Raw genomic sequence first — 8,563 nt, forward strand, 5'->3', positions numbered from 1 at the left:
CGCTCCATTGGGAATGCTGCGCACAGCTCCAGTTGCCCAAACGCAGTAGCCTGTGACTCACACCTCGCAGGGTATAGTCTGGACAAATGACTCCCAGCTCCGGGTTCATCCGCCAGACCAAAACCATCAGCAAGAGCAGGGCACAGAGGGAATCAACCGTAGTTGGTTTTTTCCACTTGCAAGAATGGAAACGAAAGAAAAAGAGCTGTTTGCTTTGATACACAATTCCCTTTGACATGAAATCTGTGCTCCAAACAAAACAACCGCTGGAAACAGGAATTGAAACAATAAGAGAAAAAACTGACACGGAGCTGGTTTTCCCAGGGCTGTTGAACTGCATCTCAAGGCAGGGCTGTTCCCAGAAACAGGAGGAGCATCCTTTGCCATCCCTGATACTGCAGCTGTAAAGGGAAATACTGTGTCAGAAGCTAACTGCCACACAAAGCTTCAACCGTTTCAGATCGAAACATCTCTGCTAGAGCATTTAAATATATGTAAGGAGGTACCTCTTCCACCTAGATTTGGCAGCAACCTTACGGTTGGCTTTTGTTTTCCTCAGCAGATTGCAGGCTGCAAAGCCACGGGAGACCATTCAGTCCAACCTCCCTCATATACAGACCATACATCTGTGCTTTGAGATTGAAGAATTAAGCCGCTGAAGCATGGTCTGAGCACGCACCAGCCAGCCCCAACTGCTCACCAGTTATCAATTCCCCTTCCTAAGAGCTTGAACACTTGCAGAGAGCCAGAGCCCTGCTTCATCCTGAGGTGCAGAAGTAGCACAAGCAGACCCCACAGTTCCTTTACTCACACATTGATGCTACACCACAATGATGCAAACCCTTCACAGAGCCTCCAAGGAGAGCAGCAGGCAACTGCTTTCCCCCATCCAGCAACACAGAGACACAGCACCAAGCCCTGCACAGGTGACCCACACACACACACTTTGGGTATTAGATATACGCAGACTGCACCCCAATCGCTATCAGACTTCAATAACAGCATAAGGGTGACCCAAGCAGCTGCAGTGAAAGGGCACAATAGCAGGGAGACCTGCCTTGCCTTTTCGGTGAGAGTGTTACGTGGGATTAGTAATGTTACACAGACCCTTTCACCACTTGCCTTTCACTTGTTCATATATGGTCCAGGTCAGCAATGGCCAGAAAGTTTATTAAGCAGCAATAGATGCTGTCTGTGCGAGACAGCACAGTGCTCTCAGCAGGTCCAGCTGCCTGCTGTGCCCCAGCTCCCCCCAGCCTCCCTAAATCAAGGCATGAGGCTATGCCAGATGCTACACCCATAGGGACCTTTCCTGACCACGTCCATGAGGTGGAAGAGCTGGTCCTGCACTAATGAGGTTTCATCACTGCTGTGGGACCTAATGTTGGGCTCTATGGTAAAGTCATCAGGGGGGCCTGAGTATTTGCACTGGTCACCCCCGAGTCCTGAGTGGGAAGTTGAAGGCAGTGTTACAGCAACACAAGTGCTCCCTGAGCTAATTAAGCCTCATAGTTAGGTCCCTTCTGGACCCACATGTGTATAGAATAGGAACAAATGTGAGTGCAAAACTGGGATAGTCATCACCTTTTTTACCCTCAAAGGCTGCCTTCTCACACCACCACCTCTACTAATCGGTAGCCCTGCACAGACAGCGATGCGTTAACAGCCATCAATTCATACCAAAGGAATTAAAGTATTTAATACCCAGCACAGATCCAGAAGTTGGGTTTTGGGCATCCCAAGCATCCTCATTTCCATTAGCCAGCACTACACAAGGCAAAGCTCTGCGAGATCAAAGGGATGTTTGGGAGGCAGTAGCAGTCAGTCCAGGGTTCAGCCCTGTTCCTTGCCCTCAGCAACCTCACAGCACATTGGTGTCCAGCAGCTCTTGGGCCATGGCCAGCAGATCCCAGCCCAGATGACTGCTCTGGAGGAGCAGTGGGGGAAAGCAGGGCTGAAAGGACATCTAGTGGCAACCAAAAACCTTCTCAGACAGCCTGGGGACACCTCCACAGCCCTGAGGTGTCAGCTTGGAGCCTGCTCATTGCATTGCTCATGCTGGAAATGCTCTTCCCAGCTCTGCAAGGAAAGCTTTAACTGTCGTATTTCCTTACCCGTGTACGGGAAACCTCCCAAAGCAAAGCAAACAGCTGTAATTTGGGAAACCTTCTCAGAGCTTTGCTCCTTGTATTATCCCATTAACACAGAGCATGCACACTAAGGGCCAAGAGAATCCCTGGCTGCCACCGTGTCTACAGGAGTCACATCCATCACACCGCCATGGAAACTGAACTGCAGCACAGCCGTGGGAAGACTCATTCCCAAGCCCAAACTCCTTTAGAAACTGCCCAATACACCAAGCCCCATGGCTTTCTTGCCCAACGGCTCTCCCTCCTGCCACCAGCAAGCCCCAGACACCACAGAGCTGCTGGTCCCCAGGCACTGCAGTCAGGTCCTGTCCTTGGGCTGACTTCCCAGCAGGAAAAGCCATAGGTACACATTATGACCTTCAATACCTGGAGAAGAACTTGCTCCCTCTTGCTGGGTATGAGCACACCTTCATCCAGCCACCAAGTCAAAGCCAAGATCCCTGGAGGAAAAGCTTTGTAGAGATGCAACATGCACGAGCATTCATTTCCCAAACACTGACTGACAGGTTGTATTTCTGGTCCTTCTGCCAACCTCTGAAGCACTCCAATCCTCTTGGATTTCTCTCTCATCTTCTGCCTGTTCCTATTACCAGCTCTTTGGGCAGAGACCAGCCTGACGACACACATGGAGAGCATCCAGCACAACAGGAGCAAGCGGGCTCACAGGACCTGGGAGGGAGGGATGACACGACACGAAGTGACAAGGAGGCAGGCAGCCAAGGCCTGCGAAAAATCACCATGCCTGTGTTTTTGTTTTCCTTCCTGTGCAACAAAAGGGGGGAGTGAATTCCTCTTGGATGGGCTTCAGAGCCTACCCCCCAAAAAAGGAGGGGGGGAGGAATCCTGCTGGTGCTCGCTGAGGGCTGATAATTACAGGGATAATTCCGATTTATTCCCATCATAAATCTCAGAGCAAGAAAAGGGGGCTGCAAGATCTGCTGGATGACAGAAGCAAAACACTGCTCTAATTGCCCTTCTTTGTGGTGTTTAATTAGGGATTCTGAAGCAACTGATCTCAGTGGTTTCTTCATGGTTACAAACCTGCAAGGAAAAGCAAATCTTTCTGCAGAGCCACCAATCGAAGCTTTGTTGGTTACTAGGCGCTAAGTGTGCTACATCTGAACACTCAGGACACCCAGAAAAAGAAGCTTATTAAAGGGAAAGAAATGCTACAACAGGCTTCCCCCCCCCTCCCCGCTTTTCCAGTAGGCTTTGGCAATTTTTCGTTCACTTCTAATCCCAGAAGAAATGCCTTTTTGTCTCTGCTCCTCAGCATTTTTGCCTCATTACGGCCCATTCCATTGTGTTGCCTAAAAATACTCCATTCCTGTTACCTTTATAATTGCACCATTTGGGTTTACTTCAGCTTCCTCTCTAAGTCTAGAGAACTCGACACTTCTGCAACCACATGAGGAAAAGCAAACCGGTCTGGAGCTCCTCAGCTCCCTCCTCGGGCCAGTAATCCCCAGTCAGGCACCCTTCTCCCCATCAAGAAACAGTCTGCTGAGCGTTGCCTCCTAAATACTAACTGGAAGTGACTGGCAGGGTGTTCCCTCGTGCTTTTAGTACACAGTTCTGACAGGGAAACCCAGGTCTTCACTACAGCAAATCAGTGTCAAATCACTGCACCTGACTCCAAGCAATGCCACCAGCACACAAGCTACCACAGCCATTACATTCAGCCCAGGCTGCACAGGCTCTGCAAAGCCAAGGGGTAAAAGAGGCAAATCCTTTGGACTGCTTTGAACCTGAAGGTACCCAAGACAATGTTTTGCAGAAGTCGGTAAGAGTGGCACACCTGAGAGCAGGACCACCACACACTGTATCCCTAAAGGGAACCCCTGCAAGGAAGAAGAGGAGGTTCAGTGCTGGCCAGAAGGTAAAATCCCAACACTTCTACTGTGTAGAGCAACATCATGAAGAATGAGAGCAGGAAATGGTGATCAATAAATGGAAAATGTCAAATATTGCTTTAAAGGAATAATAATTAAAAAAAATACATCTTAGGTTTGTCATGTCTGGGAAATGTTCCTCAAGATCAGCAGAAAAAGATGGAGAAAGACAAAACCAGCACAGTGTACCAAAGAGAAAACACAAAGCCAGCAGCATTACTGGTCAGAGCAACTGTATCTGACCTTAGAGCAAGTACATCAGGGTCCCAGCCCAAAGAAAAGCCCTTGCTGGTCCTATTGGCCCCACATCAGCACACAGGCACAGCCACACATGCTAAAAAGGGCCATTGCTAGGGGTTCAATTGCTTCTATAGTAAAAGCTGATGAAAGAAGCTGGAAAGCAGCAAGCTCTGAAACCTGGAGTTGAAACACAACTTGAAAGATGGGGTTTTCTATGAGAAAACCAATCTGCTTCCTGTTTTCCTTAAGTTTCGGCTCTGTGCCATCTGTGCCATGATAACCCAAATAGCTGACTGAATGCCAGGTCCCTATTTTAAGGGTAATTATAGCAAGCTGTAACCCACAGGAGACAAGGGCTAGGGGCATAGCTCCAGCCCCTGGTTAGGATCCCAGTATCCATAGGAGCTTCTTGTAACAACTAGCTACTCACGTACATACATACACAAATAGAGAATCATAGAATAGTTCAGGTTGGAAAGGACCTTAAGATCATCCAGTTCCAACCCCTCTGCCACAGGCAGGGACACCTCACACTAAACCATCCCACCCAAGGCTTCATCCAATCTGGCCTTGAACACTGCCAGGGATGGAGCACTCACAACCTCTCTGGGCAACCCATTCCAGTGCCTCACCACCCTCACAGTGAAGAATTCCTTCCTTAAGGAATTTCTTCTTTAAGGACAGAATGGCATTTACCCCACAAGAGTACCTGAAAGCACTGGGTATGCTCAATATTTTAAATCATGGAATTGATAATACTCCTGTTCTTCACCCATCTTTGACCCTATCTAATTTATATAACACGCTCCTTGTAGCAAGTCCTTCCCTACAGAAAGAAACAAGAATCATGAATTTGGCTAAAGCCTGCAACGGAAAAGCATAAAGGGAATCAAATTGAAATAAGAACAGCCACAAAGCAAGAACAGTGGCGAAACAAACGCTTTTCCATGTCCTGGGAGGACTTTTTCCCCCTACGTAAAGCAGGTACCTGTGTTTCCCGGCCGAACCTCCTCGCAGGGCTCTCCATCCCAGCAGCGTAGAGCTGGTTCTGAGCAGCAGCTTGGTAGATATTGACACCTTGTGGCTGCTCCCATCATTTACAAGGCAGCCGAGGGGGTTTCCTGCCTTTTCTGGCGAAGCCTGTGGGTGGAGTTAGAGATGAGCTGAATTCCCAGCACCTGGCGTGTCATCAGTGGGGCTGGGGTCATTAACAGGTTAATGAAGATAAATAACACCAAACACTAAACCCTACAATAAACAACGTCATCCCCTGTTTGTTTTTAGGGGAAAACCATAAAGAAAAGACAAAAAGATCCTTTAGGGTAGGTGCCATCTGTATATACATGAAGCCCACAAGACAAGCAATAAAGATGTGACCTTGTGGACGATGTTTCTCTGTGATTTTATAGCCCCATCGGATCCCCTTCTCTGTTAGCACAGTGGGGTAGGAGGCTCGGACCCTTTGACACCTGCTCTGGAGAAGTGTAACTGCAGCAGCTCCAGAGAAATAGGCTCCAATTCCCACTGGAATAAATGGAAACAAGCTTCGGACCTGCAGCACATTAAACCTGATGTGAACTTAAAGCCAATATTTTGGGGTTTATCCAAGAGGGTTAAAACCGAGGGATGTCCACAGTCTGAAGAAGAAGTACATTCACTTAACAACTGCACTTATTTTACTGTTTATCTGTGAACACAAAATTTATTGCAATTTAATACATGCTTAAACTGGAAAAGAAAGCAGCATCCCTGCAGCAGAGGCTCAGCTGAAATACATCAGCCAAGCCTGTCTCCCCTTATTAGCAAGGACTTGGTTCAGAGGAGCTTGTTACTCTGGAAGTGCATACATCCCCAAGGAAAGAAAACTCATCTAGGACAGCATTTATTTTCCCTTCTCCACTGTCTTTCTAATTCCCTGACCAGTAGAACTAGTATTTATTTAGCATTTTAGGTACCATCCGAGTAGTTCTGTTATTAGGTACCAGTCCCAGCAGCTGCATCATTAGGTACCAGTCCCAGCAAACCCAGCGCTTTGCACCCACATGCAGCATGGGAGCTTACAAGGGCTGTTCCATCTGCAGTTTAACTCTCTGCTGTGATTTTTCCCTTTATACCATGAGACATTATCATAAAGAGGTGCTGAAAGGGATACTTGGCTCTCAGTGTCAGGGAGAGCAAGACTGAGTCCCTCACCTTCACTGTAGCTGCTTACAGTAACCAGGGGGTTGGGAGGGGAGGGGTGGAATTCAGGCTAGAATTAACAATATTTATACCTGTGGTTTTGTCCCTGAAGAACAGGAAATAAAAGGATATATTGCACATATAATACTGAGGCTGCAAAGCAGCACGGTTAAATGGATAAACAGAGACCATTTAAGTTAGTGGGAAGTACTTCTTTAAATCCCGGCAAGCAGAGCAGATCATTTGCTTTCAGCTAAGTTCAATGGAATCTATTTGAAAAACAGTGGATACCCTTCAAAAAGCTGAGTTAGTGCATTAGAAAAGAGGGTTACTTTAACAAGAGTTGGGTACCATCTCAGAGTGTTTCCACTAAGAGCAGGTTGCTCCAAGCCCCATCCAACCTGGCCTTGAACAGTGCCAGGGATGAGGCAGCCACAGCTTCTCTGGGCACCCTGCGCCAGCGCCTCAGCACCCTCACAGGGAAGAGCTTCTGCCTAAGAGCTCATCTCAGTCTCCCCAGATCAGATTTTCTTTGCTAAATAAACCCCATTGACAGGAGCTCTCTGCAGCCCAGGGCGATGCGAACCTCTGCCCAGCACAGCCGAGGTTGCAGCTCTGTGCCTTGGGGTGTCACCCTCGGCCCTCGCATGGCCAGGGCAGTGGAAACTGCACCCCAAAGGCTGCAACCTGGGGTCATGGTGCAGGGTCCTGCCTGGCACGGCCCAGGGCTGGTGCCTGGAGTTCTCTCTTTGACTTTTCCATCTGCCCCGCTCTACCCAGGCATTGGGACTCCCACAAGCACCAGCAGGTCCCTGCCGGGCTCTTTTGGGGTGAATTCATTGCTTTTATTTATTATTATTTTTAATCTTCCTTACTGATAGAATATTTTATTATAGATGGCTTCCATTCATACATAATATATTTATACTTCAGATTTATACAACCAGCCTCCTTTGATGTGAAAAGCATCCAGATGGTTTCATACTGATGTCCCTTTACAGAGGGAGGGTCGAAACAAAAATGACAGACAAACGTTTCCTACCTGCAATGAAAGCCTGCAGGTGGATGCGTTTCAAAATGACAATTAAAAACACATGAAGCATCTCATTTTAATTTTAGATACGTGTACTCTAACTGGCAGAGCAATGCAGTGACTGAGGTGTGATAGATTTTCATCAGGGTACACTGGGAACACCAGTGACACAGCTTTCCTCTGCTGTGTGCAGATGTACCTATCACCATAGAATCAAGGAATGGTTTGGTTGGAAGGGACCTTAAGGCTCATCCAGCTCCAACCCCTGCCACGGGCAGGGACCCCTTCCACTGGAGCAGCTTGCTCCAAGCCCCTGTGTCCAACCTGGCCTTGAGCACTGCCAGGGATGGGGCAGCCACAGTTTCTGTGGGCACCCTGTGCCAGCGCCTCAGCACCCTCACAGGGAAGAGCTTCTGCCTAAGAGCTAAATACATTTGTTCACATGTGCATGCATGTGTGCGTACACATGGGACTGCGCACAAGTGTGTGGATACACAGCTATACGCACCTATGCGGTGGGCACAAATAAGTGTGAGCATGTTCATACACGTGTTGTGTGCACACACCAGCAGCAGGGCTGCTCTGCAGCCTTGCTTTCCCTCCCTTAAGCCCAGGGAAGGAAACAGGGAATTCTCTTGCGGGTGCAACCCTTGTACGTACAATGCCAGGGAAGGGATTATACCAGGGATTAACATTTTAAACTCCCCTACCAGACCTACTCGCTCAAAGATCCTCCTGCCGGTAATCGTATTACTGTCCCCGGGATTACTGCGTTCCTGAGTTCTAACCTGAATTTGGGGGTAATTCAGTGAGAGCTGCCCCCAACCCTTGCACACCCCAGACTCAGGAGCTGCCGCGTTTGGGTTTTATTCCTTTTCTTTGGCCATTCTCTCTGTTCCCCCTCCCATGGCCCAGAGAAGACTCCACGAGCTCCTTTCTTGTCGCCTGCCTCCTCCTAATTCCCGGTAATTTATCCCGTATTAAAACTCCCTTAAGGAAGAATGGCCCAGGATCCAACACCTGCTATGCAAATGGCAGCAAATCCCTTGGGCCCCTGTGGTGGGGCG

Source organism: Lathamus discolor, chromosome 10 (genome assembly GCF_037157495.1).
Source record: "Lathamus discolor isolate bLatDis1 chromosome 10, bLatDis1.hap1, whole genome shotgun sequence".
Taxonomy (NCBI): Eukaryota; Metazoa; Chordata; class Aves; order Psittaciformes; family Psittacidae; genus Lathamus; species Lathamus discolor.